This window comes from Balaenoptera ricei, chromosome 11 (genome assembly GCF_028023285.1).
Source record: "Balaenoptera ricei isolate mBalRic1 chromosome 11, mBalRic1.hap2, whole genome shotgun sequence".
In the NCBI taxonomy this organism is placed as follows: Eukaryota; Metazoa; Chordata; class Mammalia; order Artiodactyla; family Balaenopteridae; genus Balaenoptera; species Balaenoptera ricei.
In genome coordinates this window covers 25836403-25855573 of record NC_082649.1, presented here as the reverse complement: position 1 = coordinate 25855573, position 19171 = coordinate 25836403, and the positions used below count along the sequence as shown (strand labels likewise).

The 19171-nt window shown below is 42.7% G+C and overlaps 1 long non-coding RNA gene across 1 annotated transcript; it reads left to right on the top strand.

The window, feature by feature from the left end:
* The first annotated feature begins 8174 nt into the window (after window positions 1–8174).
* On the top strand, window positions 8175–19170 carry LOC132374618 (uncharacterized). The gene is made up of 4 exons (XR_009505695.1): window positions 8175–8236; window positions 9694–10021; window positions 12906–13078; window positions 18997–19170. It is a non-coding gene; the product is annotated as an uncharacterized LOC132374618 (long non-coding RNA).
* The last annotated feature ends 1 nt before the right edge of the window (window position 19171 follows it).

The following is a 19171-nucleotide window of genomic DNA, read 5'->3' as shown; positions in this document are numbered from 1 at the left end:
GGGATGGCCCTGGCATTGTCCCAGAAGAGGCTTAGTAAATCCCTCCTGATTGCTAACCTCTGAGACCTCACATCCTATAATTTCCCAAGACAGACCTGTCATTACAAATGCTCAACCTCATAATCACAGCCAAAGCCCAAATGTTCTGAAGAAATGGGGTGTAAGCTTGTACTAAAAAAAACCCCAAAAACAAAAAACACAATGATAAGGAGCTATTTGCCCATCAAAGACATTCTGGAGAGCAGATCACGTGTACACATTGCACTGCCTGCCTCCCTCTTTCCACATCTACAAAGTCCCTACAAGCCACCAAATCAGGACTATATTGTGGCTGTCCTTTCTGCAGGCTCTGTTCAAACTTTATAAAAGATAATTTAATTTTATTCAACTCAACTCACTGAGTTGATACATTTATTTTAGCATCTATTCTATGCCCAGCACTGTGGGAGTGAGACATGAATTAAAATATTAGGGCTGCCTTGAAAGTACCTTCAACAGAGTTAGAGAAATAAGCACGTTTACTATTTCACAGTGAAGACTGAGGGCAGTAGACACAAGTGCATTTGGTTTTCGTCCCCTCCACCCTAGACTTTCTGAAGATCATAGCCCTCCCTCTTGCCTTGGGGGAAGAAAATGGAAATCTTTATCTGAGACTTATTCCTCCATGGGATTTGAACCTCATAGGGAATTTTGCTTCATTCATCCACTTTCTCTTTCACTGTCAACCTCTTTGCCCTTGCTCTAGAAACATGTTTAAATCTAACCTATCTCTACATTTCTTTCTCTTTCTTCCTTTCCTCTTGGGATACTGTTTTTCTTCTTCCATTCATTCACTCATTTACTCATTAATTTAACAAATACATGGTGATGGACACTGTGGGCAAGTCCCTCTCCTAGGCTGGAGACATAGGAACAGATCAGATCCTTGCCTTTTAAGAAGCCCACTTTGTGGTCGAGGAGACACATTTATTTATTTATTTATTTTAACTTATTTTTGTCTGCAGTGGGTCTTCATTGCTGCACATGGGCTTTCTCTAGTTGTGGCGAGTGGGGGCTACTCTTCCTTGCAGTGCGCAGGCTTCTCATTGCGGTGGCTTCTCTTGTTGCAGAGCACGGGCTCTAAGTGCATGGGCTTCAGTAGTGGTGGCACGCGGGCTCAGCAGTTGTGACTCTAGGGCTCTAGAGTGCAGGCTCAGTAGTTGTGGTGCATGGGCTTAGTTGCTCCACAGCATGTGGGATCTTCCCGGACCAGGGCTCAAACCCGTGTCCCGTGCAATGGCAGGCAGATTCTTAACCACTGCACCACCAGGGAAGCCCCAAGGAAGCACATTTAAACAGTTGTATTTTGGTGCCACCTTTATCCTTCTTTTCATTGTCAAACTTCCTGGAAGAATAACCACCTGTTCATTACTCATTCCCTGTGGCCCTCCTAGCTCTTCAGAAATAACCATCAGGAACATCAGCTGGGACTTCCTATTTCCAAATGTCCAATCCTCACCTTTGTGCTCACTTGTCCCAGCCCTCTTGTGGGATGTCTACCCTGAGACTCTGTTGACTGGGAATTTGAAAATTCTATGCAACAGGGTTATTGTGAGGATTAAATGAGATATTGTGTGAAAAGTTCCTGTCACATGGTAGATGCTAAACAAATATTAGTCTCTTTTCCTTTGATGACACTATACAGTCTTTTTAGTTTGTTTATTTTTTAATCTCTCTTACTTAGAATTTCTTTGCAGGATCTTTATCCTCCCAATTCCCCTGAATTGCAGGCATTGCTTAGTGGAAATTAGCTTTTGGTGGGGGGGTCCCCTCACCAAAAATCCAGGGCAAGTCCAAGATTTCTGCCTGGAGAGTCTCTCCCTTCCCAACCTCCCCCCTCCCTGACTCCTCCTATCCCCCACCCTTTTGCGAGTGGTTTTGATGGAGCAGATCTGAGCATGGCAAGTCAGAGTCTTGCATCCTCCTGGACAAACAGTGTTTGGTTCAGGAATGGCCTGGAGACTCCACAGCATTATTGCGGTCCTTGAGATGTCTACTGAGGCTTCTGGGAGTGAGGCCCTTTTTTCCCACTGGGCTTGAAAGCCTGAAGATTTAAGACCAGATAAAATGCAGCCATCCTGCTCCCAAGAGGGAGACCTAGCCAATGAATGGAGCTATAACCAGAGAAAGCAGAGCCAAAATGTAGTGAAAGAAAACCTGGATCCTGGTGGCATTATTTGGGCCTCTGCGTCAACTCACACCTGAAAGCAACATAACTCTTGGACTTCCTTGCTTCCATGAGCCATTAAGTCCCCTTTCTGCTTAAGCATTAATCCCCTTTTGGATTGAGTTTTCTGATACATATAAGCAAATGAATTTTAACTGAGAGAGAGATACATTAACGTTCACTTCCCGGTCAACCACAAATACTCATCAAGTATCTTCTTTGTGCTAAGGATTGAGCTAGGACCTGGAGACCATTGTAAGCTACACCCTATCTCTGCTTTCAAGAAGCCTGTAAGCTAGTAAGAGACAAGTAAATAGATAATGACAAGACAGTGCCATTAGTACTCCAAAAGCGGTTTGTACAGCATGTTATGGAAGCACAAAGAGGGAACACGTAAATTGTCTCAGGGAATCATGGGAGGCTTTCCGGGGGTATAATCTACATGGAGACTCAAAGGATACATAGCCAGGCAATGAGAGGGGGGAGGGATGAAGAGTATTTCCTGCAGTGGGAAAATGGTAAGCAAAGCTCAGAGAAAATAGCACAGGACATTTTGGAGACTTGTAGGGAGTGCACTAGAGTTCTAGGGAGAGGGGTCTATCAAAAGTGGAGAGAGATAAACAAGAGCTAAACCACGAAGGATCTTGCAAGCTTAAGGAGTGTGAGTGGAAATATGAAAGGCTTTTAACAGGGGAGTGTGTGGACATGGTCACCCACTGCTATGTACACAAATGTCTCATCCATTCCCACAACTGTACATGTCTTCTTCTTCTAGGTTGATGATATCCACATCTAAGTCTCAAGCCTCTGTCCTGAGCTCCAGATACACAACTCCATGTGGATATCCTATGGGAACATCAGATGAATGTCTTCATCTTCCTTCTCTCTCGTTCTGCTCAAATCCCCAGATTCAGTCATAGCGCTGTCCTCTTTCCAGTCACGGGCTCTAAAGCCCTGAGTCACCTTTCTGTCTTCCATTTCCTACACCATTGTGCCATACTCAGTGGTTGCCAAGTCTCAGCAATTCCATTTTCAGAATATCTCGTTCATTTTCATGTGAACTGAAGGAGCCATATTTTTTTATTTCCCAGAAAGCTTTCGCATCCCCTTTCTTCTGGTAACTGAGCGGATATATGACCCAGGCATGGCTACTCATGATGTCTGTGGCAGACAGATGCTAAGGTGACCCCTCATGGTCTCCACTTCCTTGGGCTCATGCCCCTGTGTGTTCTCCTCTCTTTGAGTGTGGGTGGAACCTATGACTTGCTTTTACCCAACAGACTATGGCAAAAGGCTATGAGCTGTCACTCCCATGTTTACATTGTGTTATATAAGACTTGTCTTGCTAGAAGACTTGCTGTAGAGATTCTTCTGGCAGGTTTGATGAGTAAGTGGCCATGTTGGGGAAGCCCAGTGACAGGGAATTGTGGGTGGCCTCTAGGAGCTTAGGGCAGCCTCCAGCCAATAGCCAGCCAGAAACCAGGGACCTCAATCCCACAATAGCAAGATGATTAATTCTGCCAACTACCTGAGTGAAGCAGACCTTGCCCAAGTTTAGGCTCTAGATGAAAACCTAGTGCTGTCTGACCCCTTGATTGCAGCTTTGCAAAGAACCCAGTGATGTTTTGCCCAAACTCTTGACCTATAGAAACTGCGAGATAAGACATGTGTCTTGTTTTAAGCCACTAAATGGGTGGTAAATTTTTATGCAGCCATAGAAAACTAATGCAGTATCCCATTCCCTGTTGCATGGCAAATATGTGAGTTGGTTATCAGCCATTTCCCCCTATGTTCTTTCTGTCAGACACTAACTGTGTTTTAGGTTTTGAGCACCCATGTGCTTTATGGGTCCCTCTCCAACCCTATGGGGTATAGGTTGATTGGTTTAAACCGGTCTCATTTATTCCATTTGCCTCACCAATGATTGACTGGTTGAACACGGGTCTATGACACAATTCTAACAAACAAAACTGAAGAGGGTTCTTCCTGGGAAGATTTCTTCATCCTAAATATAGATGCAAGTCAAGGACTTGCTTCTTCCTGCCCTGGACCTGTTATAAAAGGAGATGATTCTTGGAAATGCAGCAACCTGTCTTGCCCTTGAGGGAAAGTCAAGAGAACAGCAGAGAAGCCCACCTGGGACCCTGACATCATAGAATCGCTATTTTAACAAACAGTAACCTGCCTCAGAATTTCTTGTAAGTAAAATATTATGTTATCCTCCTGTTTAAATCACTTTAAAATGGATGTTCTACAGCTTCCAGCCCAAAACACTCTGAAACCTTGTAAAAAGTTTGGAACCAGGGATGGGCATGCGACCAAAGCAGGGCCTCTCAGACTCATATACTGGGATTGACGTCCCGATTCTGGACAAAGTCCTGTAGGCTTGCTAAACTGGGGAAACAGTCTTTACCACCACATTCGGAGGGCTTCTGTACCAAACTCATAGAGAGAAGGAGAATGAGGGAAGAACAAGGCCAAACTCAGAGAGAGAAGGAGAGACTTAGCAACAAGGAGTCCCCATACTGTCACCAAAGCTCTGCTTTCCTGCAGCTCATACCATTCAATTCTCTGGAATACCCTCATGTTCTTCTCAGCCTTGCCAGCAATAAATAAACTCTTGCTTCCCTGGGTCTGAGTTGAATTTCTATCACTTTCACAGAAAGAACCTCAAATTCTACACTCTCTTTTCAGCCTTCTAGCACCTGCAGTACCCTTGCGGAATTTACTGCCCACTAGTAGGTCTCTCTCCCCCTCAATCTCTTGCTTCTGTGTATGTGGTTACACCATCTCCTTCCTGAAAAGCCCCCAGGGCACCTCATGGAAGGCAGCTTTAAGCCAGAACTCCTCAGATTCACATTTACAATCTAGCCCCAGCCTACCTTTTCACCATCTTCTATTACAGAGTTTCTTAAACTCTTCACTTTATCATTACCCACAACAAGAAATATTATAACATAATATATAATACTATAAATTATATATAAAATATAGAATATATAAAAAGGAGAAAAGATTGTGTATTATATATAGTAAGGGTAAACATTGCTTTGTAAATCATTTGTTTTAGTTACATGTGTGTTTATATATATATAGTCAAAATGTTAAAAATGCACATAATATACATATATTTATATATCATATAATGTTTAACTATATATTATATCTAATATATATGCACTATAAAATTATACACTATATATTATAAAATATATATTATATGTTTAAAGTAATATATATAATTTATAATTAAAATGTATATATGTAATGTATGTGTATTTTTTACATTATGACCCTATATATATGTACATACACACATATAACTAGAAGATAAGTTTTACAAAACAATATGTACCCTTACTATGTGTAATACGCTACCTTTTTTTTGTTCCATTCATTCTTTTTATTTTATTTTATTTCATTTTATATCTTTACTGGCATTGATTTACAACATTCATTCTTTTTAAAAATGCTGGTTGTAGTCAAAAAGTTCCTCTGTTCACAAGAGTGAAAAATGAGATTGCTTTGCCGCTGTGAGCTGCAGTCGCTGTAGATACTGGGGGTTCGAGATGTTCTGTGCCGTGAGGAGGGCCGATGGGGGAGTAGGGGCAGAGCAGGATGCCCTGGCTTGGTCTCCTCAGCTTACGGTACCTCTGAGGCATAGGAACGCAAAGTTGGCCTGAGGGCTGTAGTTTGCCAACCCCTGACTAGAGTAAGGTAGTTGCTAGTTACTGTTTGGGTGGCTTGAAGATGTCAGGACTGATGTCATTGTGATGATCTTTGTCTTTCCCTCATGGTCTCAAGATGGCTGCTTCAGCTCCAATCATAACATATGCATTCATGTCAGAAGAGAAAACTAAAAGGGACCATGACCGTCTCCTTTACTAACAGAAATTTTTCCAGAGCCAAGTCTAGCAGATTTTCTTTAAGTTGCATAGGCCAGAACAAGGTACATGGTTTCATTCTCAGGCAGATTCTCTCAAAATGGCAGTCATTATTCCCAAAGGCAGCATTGAGTTTACATGGTCCTTGCTAAGCAGATGATGTAGAGAAAAAGTGTGTCTCTTTACTAGTGATTCCTGCTAGTCCCAGAGAAAACACCAAATGGTCCAGTTTGGGTTCCATATTCATCCCTGCTGCCAAGGGTTAGGAAACTCTGATTGGCCAGCCCGGATCCATTCCTGACCCACAGGCCAGGGAAAGTGGAGCGATGTGATTGTCAGCACCGCCATGCGAGGGAGGTTGAGCTTCTAAAGGAAAAGATGCCAAGTAGAAACCAATCACCACTACAGAAGGGAGTTGATACACTGCTGCTAAATTGAATTGAGGTATCATTAAGAAGTTCTACTCAAGGTTTTAATGGATTTTTAAATGCTTTTATCCTGGCAGTATACAGAAATATATTTGATATACAGTATATATAGTATACAGTATATATTTGATAGTATTTGCCTTCAAGAAATGTACAGAGGCCTCCTTGGTGGCACAGTGGTTAAGAATCCGCCTGCCAATGCAGGGGACACGGGTTCGAGCCCTGGTCCGGGAAGATCCCACATGCTGCGGAGCAACTAAGCCTGTGCGCCACAACTACTGAGCCTGCGCTCTAGAGCCCGCGTGCCACAGCTACTGAAGCCCGTGCGCCTAAAGCCCACGCTCCGCAACAAGAGAAGCCACCTCAATGAGGAGCCCGGGCACCGCAATGAAGAGTAGCCCCCGCTCGCAGCAACTAGAGAAAGCCCGCATGCAGCAGCGAAGACCCAACAAATAAATATGTTCTAAATATCACGTAGACTAGGGATGAACCAAATCCAAATTCCTCTTGAAAGGGGTCTAACTGGCAAAGCTTGGGTCAGGTTCCTTTTCCTGGACCATATACCTGTGACCAGGATGGTTTCATCATATTGGGAAAAAAATAGCCGCTGGGAGCCTGTTGCTCTTACAATGTGGATGATAGCACAGGAACAATATTGGAAATACTTAACAATTGGTGTGAGATGGGCTTCAGTGATTGAGAATGGACACCAGCCATAGAGAATCAGTGCAGCTGGACCAGTCTAGCCTGGGATGGGGAAAGAAGAGGACAAGTTCCCAGCAAATGGAAAATAATCATGAACTGGGCTGTTAATCCAAGAGTGGTCTGTCCAGAGTCTATGAAAAAATATTCAAGCCCATGTTAAAAACAAAGTAATAGTGTTCCTGGAATTTTTTTTTTTTTTTTTTAGCAAGTAGAGGGATTATTTAAGTGCCATTTTGGTTTCTATTAGCACAACAGTGTGCCAAGTGTTGCAAACAATGAAAGAAAAATATAGCACAGGACACTCCCTACCCTCTGCCTTCAGGAGCTTTCATTCGAGACAGGAAAAATTTACAGAACCAGGCATTAATTGTACAGGGCGCACAGTGAGTGCCCTGGGAATCAGAGAGAGGAGAGCTCCCTGTGGACCAGAGAGTCAGGGACACCGTCGGGGAGTGGCTGAGGACGCTTTCTATGTCTCCTTTCACCATAAAGATTTTCCAGATTCTATGGATTAATGAAGGGACCCCATCTGGACCTTTTTTTTTTTTTTTTTTTTGGCTGCATTGTGTCTTCGTTGCTGCGCACGGGCTTTCTCTAGTTGCGGCAAGTGGGGGCTACTCTTTGTTGCGGTGCGCGGGCTTCTCATTGCGGTGGCTTCTCTTGTTGCAGAGCACAGGCTCCAGGGGCGCGGGCTTCAGTAGTTATGGCACGCAGGCTCAGTAGTTGTGGCGCACAGGCTTAGTTGCTCCGCGGCATGTGGGATCTTCCCGGACCAGGGCTTGAAACTGTGTCCCTGCATTGACAGGTGGATTCTTAACCACTGCGCCACCAGGGAAGTCCCCCCATGTGGACTTTGAAGGTTGTATTCAAAAGGTCCGAGGGAGCTTTTTGTAAGTCAAGGATGGGACTGCGCTGGAACCTTTCTCAAGATGAAACACCAGCCTTCAGAATGAGGTACTGATGCATGCTACAGCATGGATGAACCTTGAAAACATTATGCTGCATGAAAGAAGGTAGGCACAAAAGCCACATATGGTATGTTTCCACTTACATGAAATAACCATGATAGGCAAATCCATAGAAACAGAAAGATAATTTGTGGTTGCCAGGGGCTGGAGGGAACGGGGAGTAACTCCTAACAGGTACAGGATTTCTTTTGAGGATGATGAAAATGTTCTGGAATTAGTCGTGACTATTGTACAACCTTGCAAACATACAAAACAAGTTTAACTGTATACTTCAAATTGATGGATTTTATGGTATGTGAATTATATCTCAATAAAACAAAAACAATACAATGACAAATTTTAAAAAACACCAGCCTTCTGATTAGAAAAAGCTTCTTTCTCTTCTTTGCTTCATTTGCTATACTTGTCCTACCTACACCTGTGTGTGAATGTCTGTTTATTCACTGACAGCTCCCTAATCTGTTACACCAGCCTAGGACTCCCCTGCAGCTGACACCTTCCTGGAGATCCCATAGGCACCTCAAACCCAACCTGATGAAAATAAAATTGCAGTGTTGGACCCTAACCTCTTTTTCTTCCTGTATTTCCTCCCTCAGTTGATAGCTCCCCTGACCATTCTGTCATTTAAGCCATCCATGTGTGAGTCATTCCTTATTCAATCATTTGTGTATCCATTCAGCAAATCTTTTTTAAAAACCTGTCACATATCAGACACAGGGCTCTGTGCTGGACACATAGCTGGGAATGAGACACACATGGTTCTGGCCCTTGTGGAGGACCCTGGGGAGACTAATCAATCATTCCAACACAGTGAGATGAGAACAATGGCCCGGGGGTACAGGGAGCCAACTCCTACCCCCAATTACTCACCAAATGCTATTGATTTTGCCTTCTAAGTACCTCTTGAATCTGGTGTTTGCTCCTCATTCAAAGCACCCTTGCCTTCCTTCCTTGTCTACATAACCACAGCTGCTTTCTTAACTGGTATCCTTGTCCCAGTTTCTCATGCCTCCAGCCTTGCTAGTCTCAAATCCTCCTCCCACCCTGCTGCCAGAAAGATCATTCAAAAACAGAACACCTCCTCATGCAGTTTCCTTATTTATAATATTTTATCTCCTATAGTGACCCAACACACCTGAAGGCTATAACATGCTCCCATCAGAGCAAAGGCTAGAGTGACTTATGACATGAAGAGGGTTGACCCTCTTCCTCAACTCCGGTGGAGAATCATTGTGTAGTTCACATTCCTTCCCAGGACATGCCATGTCCTTCATAAGGTGACCCCTGCTTACCTCTCCAATCTCACTACCATGGCTCCTCCCATGTGGTTGGAGGATGGATTTTCTTTCTCCAGTTTCTCCCAATCCCCATAGTCTACTCATCACCAAGCTGAGAGTGCTCCCCGAGGCAGAGACATTGATAGACTTATTATAAAAATTCATCAATTCTTTGTTGCCAGGTAGCTGAACTAAGGCCACATTAAAGTTCTGAAAATCTTTCAGATATTTGACCCTGAGGCCAGTTCATGGTCTCTATCCCGCACCCACTTGATTGAAGCCCCCATCCAGTCCAGCAGCAGAAGTGGACGGAACTGAGTGATTGACTACCTCCATAAGACTCAGCTCAAGAAGAGGAGGGACACTGGGCAGCGCAGGGAGAGGAAGAAACAAAAGAGTTTAAATGGACCAAGGAAAGGAGGCAGGAGAGAGGAGACAGAAAGAGCCGGACGAGGAGAGATGGCTCCCTGCCCTTGCTTCCTCTGGGAGTGGACCATGTGGCCGCTGGGCATGTTGACACTGAGTCCTGATGCAAGTTAAAGGAACTGTGTGGGTAAGAAAAGCTGCCCCCAAACATCTCTTCTCTTGAGGATTTTATACAAGTTGGAACATGCCCAAAGCAAAGAACTGCTTTTACTTTCTTTTATAATCCATGTGTGTTGATAGCTAGGAACACTAAAACTACTTGGTTGTGGATGGTACCATCGCATCCTTCCATTGAGGGGTGTGAGCAGGGGTTGCACCCATATGTTCCTACACTCTAGCCATCGCCATTCCCCGTAAACCGGGCTGTTGTGTGCCTCTGTGCTCTCGCACCTGCTGTTCCCTCAGCTTGGAATGCTTCCCTCCCATCTTATCTGCTTATTCGACCTCATCCTTCATGGCTCACCTTGGAGCTTTTGCTGACCCTCTTAACGCTAAAAAGCTATGTGACTAGCACCTATTCTGCTTTTTCCATAACATCCAGTGTGCCTCTCTTACAGTCCTTGTAACACTGTATTGTAATTGTTTGTGTGTCCTTGCCACTAGATGGAGGTTGAGGGGTTGTATCATGTTCATCTCTTTATCTTTAGGTCTTAGCAAAGTGCTCTTAGCAATCTAGGTCATTTTCAATAAATAGTTTCTGAAGAGATGAAAGAATTAAGAACAGAATACTGCATATTGAATAATTGCCACATATCCCTTTGTCGCCAGACTAAATCTTATTTAGTATCCTCACAGCATCCTAATAAGGAGCTTCCCTTCTCACCTAAACAATTTGCTGATCCCCTTGTTAGAAGTGTAGAAGGGTCAGGGCTAATTGGATTTATCTAAACAGAAGATAGGGAGAAAAAGAGAGAGAGAGGGAAGAGAATGATGGGGGGGGTGGGGAGAGACTTAAAGCAGCCAAGCCTCATCTTGCTGCAAAGTTTACTGGACTCAATCTCAATAAAATTGGATCAGCTGGCACAGTTGTCCTCCAGCCCTGATTTAATAGAGGGACAAGTGTTGAATGCACCATTAAAAGGGTATGTGGAAGGAAGGGATCCAAAGGAGCAGGTCAAAGGAGACAATCATGCCCATTAGTGGCTGTGAAGAGAAGGGACACATTGCCTATTGCACGCATGTCCCCTCCAAGAACCTCGGGTTCCTGGGATCTGAGCTCGCTGAGGCTGACCTCCCTGCCTCCTGCTCCTGTGGTACCACTGATGATGAAGTGACTGACACAGTTCATTGCTGCCTTGAGCAGGTTACCTCTTTTAACAACTATTTTAAAAAGAGAATAAAGATTCTCATTTGTTGTTGTTATGAGCTCAGAAGCACAGTGCCCACAAAGCACCCTACAATTGCTATAATTAACTTTATTATATTTCTGTCCTGTAATAATCTACACTTAATTATAGTCCATGAGAATTATACTTAGGTACAGAACAATGAACAACAGCCATTCATTTGTGTATTTATTTTATTAAGGCTATTTTTGAAAAATATTGAAAATTATAAAAAAGAAAATTAAGTTTTCTGGGAATATCGCTTTTTTTTTTTGTAGCGCATATATGTCTTTTTAAAAATTGGATCACTTCTTAGTAGAACCATAATATAAATGGATTTCAAAAACATTAAAAAAAAAATGGATCACACTTCACTCTAACCTGCTTTGTTTTACTAAACCACAGAACTGCAGGAGCGTGTTTCTCTGTGCCATATAGCCCCTACAATTTTTGAAGACGGTACAGCATTCCATCTCATGTACGGACCCTAGTTAATTTGGTCAGGCCTCCCTCAGTGGTTATATCTTATCCTAGGGACTACTTGCCTTGTAAGCTTCCTGCTAGAAACTTTGGTTGGCGTTGCCAGGATTCTAAGGCTCTGGTACAGACCCCCAGGCTGTCACATCATTCTTGGAGTCTCTCAGGAACATTTGGGGAGAAAGACCTAGTGAAGTTGGGTCCCACACATGAGTGGCTTTCAGGTTCCTCCCTGTTGTCCTCAGAGCTGAAGGATCCCAGGTTGGTGGGAAGGGTAATCAGAGAAATAGAGAAATTCAACTTAATTGGGAGGTCGACGAAGGAGATTTTTGCTTTAGCTGGAACTCTTCTGGATGCCCCTTCTGTAGGCTGCATGCCTACAACTCAGTTTACTTCAGTTCAATTCGTCACTTAAAAAAAAAAAAAATTGAGTGGTCTTTTCTGCAGCACATCCTACTAGGGACCCAGAATCAACCCTGTTCATTATTTGTCCTTCTCTCTCCCCTTCTCCCAGATGGGAAAGCATTTCACCTCAATTACTTTTTCTTGTCGTCATTTCCACGCCTAGGACACATCCCTTTCTAGTCCATTTCTAGATTGTTCTAACATCCTCTAAGAGTTCTGGAGTAAATGATCGTGGACTCCTAGTCTAACTGAATTCCAAATATGCTAAGCATTCATGTTATTTGGTTCATTCATTCAACAATATTTTTCCAGCGTGTACTATGTGTTAGGTCACATGGATTTGGCAATTAATAGCATGTACATAAACCTTGCTCTCTAGAAGCTTACAGTCCAATGGAGAAGCTAAAGAAGTAAATGGGGAATTACAAAATGATGTAACGATGTAAGAGAAGTCAGCTCGGGATGCTATGTCTCAAAAAAAAAAAAAGTTGCTATGTCTCATTACCCAGGTCCCTGAGCTCATTCAGAGAGGCATAAATATGAACTGGAGAAGATTCCAACACTTATCTGTCCCATCCCAGTCTCATCTGGACAGGCCAGTTCTGCCCCCTAGCTCCCCCCTAAGCAGTGAAAAGAGACTCAGTAAACACCAGCTGAATTAAACTGGTCAATTGATGAAATGCTTTTTTTTTTCTTTTTTAAATCATTAAAACTCTGAAACCAAACCAGAATCAAGCATGAATAGTGCAATTGTTACTCTTCTTGTCCAAAATTGCCGTTTTCATTTTTCCATCCTATTTAAAGGAACTGAGAGCCAAGATAAGTCCTCCAGACAGAAATCAGCTAAAAAGCTATGGACTGAACACTGCCACTGCAGGGGATTCTGAGCCCCAGCTGTTCAACAGAGGATGGTGCATGGCTTTGCTCATCGGCCTAATTTAGATGACAGATGATTGACCAAAATGAGCCATCAGAGGGTATGTACCACCCCTAGCAACACACCAACGAGGGAGTGGCAAAGTCCAAAGGTTCAACCTCAGTTTTCCATCCTGGGTAAATTCACATGGCTTTCTTTCTTTAGTAAATCTGAGAAATTTCCCTCCAAAATCTTCGTTTAGAACTCAGTCTGGATTGAATTGGAGTTGGGCAGACTGAAAAACATTTACTTCTCAAAACTTTTGACATCAGTCTTTGAAGTTCAATTTTTCTGATTTTCCCCATCCCCTACACCCACGCACTCCTACCCCAGGATATAATGATTAAGAATCAGGAGCAAAGTGAATGGAAGAAACACAGTTTTCAGGACCTTTGAAGAGGGGAGCCATTGGGGCTTTTTACTCTGAGGCTTTTTAGTTGCAAATTTCTACTGAAGAGTAAGAAAAGGCCTCATATTTTAATATCCACATGTTTATTTGCCTTTAAATTACCATTTACAATCACATACTGTAATTGTAAATGGTAATTTACAATTGATCCAGTTGATCCAATTACATACTCTATGTCTTAAATTTAAGTCTCATTTAGGAACAAATGTTAAAATTAACCCTTGTACACATCAAATGTTGCTGGCATTTAGCAATTCATGTTATTTTATTAATAATATGAAGGTTTCCTGTTTGGTCACTTTATCATTCATTTTTTTCAGTTTGCCATTGGTAAGTCTTCAACCAGGAACTAGTTACCTAGAGGGGAGATCAGATGCAATGCCACACAACCGCAAACGTGCTCAGGTTTACTGAGGTCCCAGGAGCAATTTCTGCATCTTGTCTCTCTTGTCTGTGTTAATTGGTTTGCTCCCAGAATTGTTAATTAATAGTTATTATTAAGAAATAAAAGGGAAAAAATAGGGGTTTCCCTGGTGGCACAGTGGTTAAGGATTCGCCTACCAATACAAGCGACACGGGTTCGAGCCCTGGTCCAGGAAGATCCCACATGCCGCGGAGCAACTGAGCCCGTGTGCCACAACTACTGAGCCTGCACTCTAGAGCCCGCGTGCCACAACTACTGAGCCCACGTGCCACAACTACTGAATCCCGGGCACCTAGAGCCCATGCTCTGCTACAAGAGAAGCCACCGCAGTGAGAAGCCCATGCACTGCAACGAAGAGTAGCCCTTGCTCACCACAACTAGAGAAAGCCTGCGTGCAGCAAAGGAGACCCAATGCAGCCAAAAATAAATAAATAAATTTATTTAAAAAAAAGAAAAAGAAATAAAAGGGAAAAAATTAAAAGGAATGAACCACACCAGATGAAATCAAGCTAGCCTTTAATGAAACTTATCATTCCACCATTAAATGAGATAACATAGACACACAATATAAGAAAATCGTTATTTTCATTTTCAATCTGATTCAACCATGGCTCATCAGCATCCTGTGTGTGAAACTGGTGAAATTAGTGTCATGGTCACTTTCCCAGTTGGCCAGATGGCAGGGAATATAAATAGAAAAGCTAAGTATGGACAGCTATCTGATGATGGAATGTTAAGGAATAGATAGATTTGACTTAAGGGTTTGCCAGCTAAAGAGTGTTTGTCACCATCAAGTTCTACAAAAATCAAGTCAGGACTTCCCTGGCGGTCCAGTGGTTAAAACTCTGTGCTTCCACTGCAGGGAACGTGGGTTCAGTCCCTGGTGGGGGGACTAAGATCCCACGTGCCATCCATCACGGCCAAAAAAAAAAAAAAATCAAGTCAGTAGCCACTGCAGTCACTGACCCATGCAGTACAAGTTGAAAGGAATTCAGGGCACTCTGTGCTCTGGGAAAACTGGCAGAACGGGTCCTCAGATAGTTGGATGTTTTCAGGAGAAAATTTTATGAACTCAAATTCTTGTATCTTCTCATACTGTACTTAGAAAAGCACTAAAACCATTAACTAAGATACCTGTTCCTCGTGACTAGCAGCCCTTTCTCCGAGATGTGTGCTTGATTGCACATACCCTTTGCCAAAATCACATTGACACCGACCTCTTCAGAACAGTTCCTTGGAGCTATCTGAGAGGCTGTCTCCTGTACTATAGTCCTCAGTAAGTCCCCAAATAAAACTGAAACTCACATTATCTGTTTTTATTTCAGTTGACAGGCTAAAAATATAGATCTTTAAGTTTCCCCAGTTCCTCCCATGCCATTCCCTACATCTTTCCTTCAAGTAGAATTGGATCGGGGATCCTATAAGCAACCACTTACATGAAACTATTGCCTTTTTACCCACATTTATCAAGCCCTTATTATGTGATAGGCACAATGCTGAGTGTCTAATGTGTGCCTTTCATTTAATTCTAGCAATAACTGCATGAAGTGGCTATGATTATTTCCATTTTACAAATAAGGAGCCTGAACCACAGAAAGATTAAGTAATTTACCAAAGGCTCTAAGTGGTGGGGCTGGGCCTCAGACTCAGAATGGTCTCACTTCCAAGACCACACTTCTAACCTCATCGCAAAGTGCCTCTCTTTTTCTCTGCCAACATCACAAAGAAGTCAGTGGCCCTCAGTCTTTTGTTAGATGTGAAAAGAAAACAATAATAACTAGGGCTTTTAAACAGCTCTGTTTCTTGTGTAAGTTTTCACAAGTAGGTCTTGTAGTTGGTCTTCTTTTAGGATAGACCAGTATAAATGAGTATACCAGACATTCCAGGCAGATGGTTTAACTACATCACACTTCCATGTCTCCATGTTACAGTAAGGCTAACATTTCTTACCCCTTTCCTACTTTACATAAAATTATGAAGTTTAGGGATATGATGTCATCACTTGCACTTTGGACTTCTTGGAGAAGCAATTCTATATAAACACACAGTAGAAATGACAGAAAAACACTGTCAGTGTGGTATGTACACAGTATAAAATGGACCAAATTAATTCCTTAGAGCTTGGGACAAAAATAGCCCCTTAGTCTTGCATATCTAGTTGTTTTTTTTTTTTTTTTTTTTTTTTGGCTGTGTTGGGTCTTCGTTTCTGTGCGAGGGCTTTCTCTAGTTGTGGCAAGCGGGGGCCACTCTTCATCGCGGTGCGCGGGCCTCTTCACTGTCGCGGCCTCTCTTGTTGCGGGGCACAGGCTCCAGATGCGCAGGCTCAGTAGTTGTGGCTCACGGGCCCAGCTGCTCCGCGGCATGTGGGATCCTCCCAGACCAGGGCTCGAACCCGTGTCCCCTGCATTGGCAGGCGGATTCTCAACCACTGCGCCACCAGGGAAGCCCGCATATCTAGTATTTAATCATGTTGCATATGCCTGTTCTGTGGCTTTCAAGAGCAATCTGAAAGGGCACTGTGTCTGATAGAATGTGGATTGCAGTAAGAGTTTAGCATTCTTCTTTTAGAGGAAACACTGCAATCCAAGATCTTGCCTCTTTCCAGCTTTTGAAAAACCACAAGTCAAAATTTTGTTGCCATATGAGAGTGTTGCATAGAGGGACATTAGCTATGAATTTCTATGTACTAGAGGCTATTCTGTCTTTTGTGGATAAAAAAAAATTAATCAATAATTAATCTAAAAAAGAAATGGAAAATTTTATTTGAGCCAACCTGAGGATTATAACCCAGGGGACAGTCTCTCAGAGAGCTCTGAGGACTATTCTGAAGAGGTAAGGGGGAGGCCAGTATAGATGTGATTTTGGAGAAGGGGGTACGTGCAATCAAGCACAAATCTTGGTAGAGATGACTGCTGTTCGCAAGGAACACATATCTTAGTTAATGGTTTTAGTGCTCCTCTAAGTATGGGAAGATGCAAAAAACTGGATTCATAAAATTTTCTCCTGAAAATATCTAACTACCTGAGGGCCAGTTCTGTCAGTTTTCCCTCAGCACAAAATGCCTCATCCTGATCTTCGCCCTGAATTCCTTTCAGGGTGTTCTGCATAGGTCAGCGACTGCAGTGGCCAATGACTTGTTCCTTGTAGAAATGGATGGTGGGCAACATTCTTCGTCTTACACTCCCTTCCCTTTTAGTCTTAATTTTGACCAAGGTTTAGGAGGCATTTCGTGACCACTTTGTCCCACAGCGCTAGGGATGCTCATTCCCAGGTCAGGCAAGGATTTGGTTGATAAGCCACTCAATGTGCTATTACTGGACTAGGCCCTGTTAACAGTAGCCAAAAGCCTCTGGATCACCTGTCTTATATTCCGTTATGGTCCAGGAAATGGTTCCCTCTTGTTGCTTCTTCCCAGATCTAGAGTTACTCTATTATAATCATTGATTTTGTAGAACTATATCTTTGATCAGTAGTTTCAAGTCGACTAATCATCATTAATTTTATTGGAGGCTCAGTCACACATTTGGTCATGCAAGAAACAATAATCCTGTACAATAGGCAGAATACAAGTAATATAGCTAGTAACGTTAACAAGGTCATAAGTATTTAAGTGAAGAGCTTCCATTAGGTGTGGCTCAGTATCTCCCCAGGTCGTCTGACCAGTCTGCCAGTCTGATCTGCATCAATAGCTGTCTTTAAGGGAAATGACATATTGTTATTGTATGTAAAGTTCACTAAAGACGTCTGCAGGTACAAGGTGAGTGGTGGGTCATTGTGACCCCTTAAGGATTGACAAAGGAATGTTATCTTCTAAGGAGTTACGTGGCTGGCATCCAAAGAACAACTGACATTTATGGTTGAGCAGGTATTTCTGCCACTGGGGAGTCTAGCTAATGCAGAATGCAGATGCACAATGAATGGTAGAGGGGAGGGAGGAGGCCAAAGGACAGAGAAGAAGGTTTATGCTTAAAGTTTTCTTGGCTTAAAATATGAATTTTATGTCATCCCTTTTATGAAAGATCCAAGAGCCTCTTATAATGACTCAAAAATAATAATAAGGTCACTCTTTTTTCCAGAGTTACCAAAGTGGGCCATCATCTCAGAGTAGGAAATGAAAGGGGCCAGTATGAGATCCAAGTAGATTTAAAAGGCATGAAGGATGTGAAAGTACTTAACGCTACTGAACGGTATATTTTTTAAAATGGTTAAGGTGGTTAATTTTATATTATGCATATTTTACCACAATTAAAATGTTTTAAATTTTGTTATGTGTATTTAGCAAAGCAAATTTTATTTTTATTGTTACTTTTTGGCTTGATCTCAATTTTTTATTTTTATTTTTTTAAAGGATAGTTACCTTTTTTTAAAATTAATTAACTTATTTATTTTTGGCTGTGTTGGGTCTTCGTTCCTGCGTGCAGGCTTTCTCTAGTTGTGGCGAGCGGGGGCTACTCTTCCTTGCGGTGCGCGAGCTTCTCAATGCAGTGGCTTCTCTTGTTGTGGAGCACGGGCTCTAGGCGGGTGGGCTTCAGTAGTTGTGGCACGTGGCCTCAGTAGTTGTGGCACACTGGCTTAGTTGCTCCGTGGCATGTGGGATCTTCCCCGACCAGGGCTCCAAACCCGTGTCCCCTGCATTGGCAAGCGGATTCTTAACCGCTGAGCCACCGGGGAAGCCCGCTCTCAATTTTTTAAATTGAAGTATAGTTGATTTACAGTATTACATTAGTTTCAGGTGTACAGCATAGTGATGCAGTATTTTTGAAGAATATATTCTAAGTTATTACAAGATAATGGCTATAATTCCTTGTGCTATACAGTATATGCTCGTTGCTTATCTATTTTATACACAGTATTTTGAATCTCTTAATCCCATAGGCCTATCTTGTTCCTCCTCTTCAGTAACAAGTTTGTTTTCTATACCTGTGAGTCTGTTTCTGTTTTGCATATACATTTGTTTGTATTATTTTTTAGATTCCACGTATGAGTGATTTCATACAGTATATAATGGAAAAGTGCCAGGTTTCAACAGACAAGAGTTGGGCCCGCCTGTCTCAGCAGAGTCATGAAATGAATTAAATGAACCTCTTAGAATAGCGCTGGTGTGGACCATCCTCCCAGGATCTGATGGGCTTCTCTTTTTTTCCAGATAATGAAGACTGCTTTTTTAACAGCAAAGCCAATTTGATTTGTTAATTGACGTGGCGCCAGCAGGCGGGATCTCAATTCCCCGACCAGGGATCAAACCCGAGCGCCCTGCAGTGGAAGTGCGGAGTCTTAACTCCTGGACCGCCAGGGAAGTACCGATGCTCCTATATCTTAAG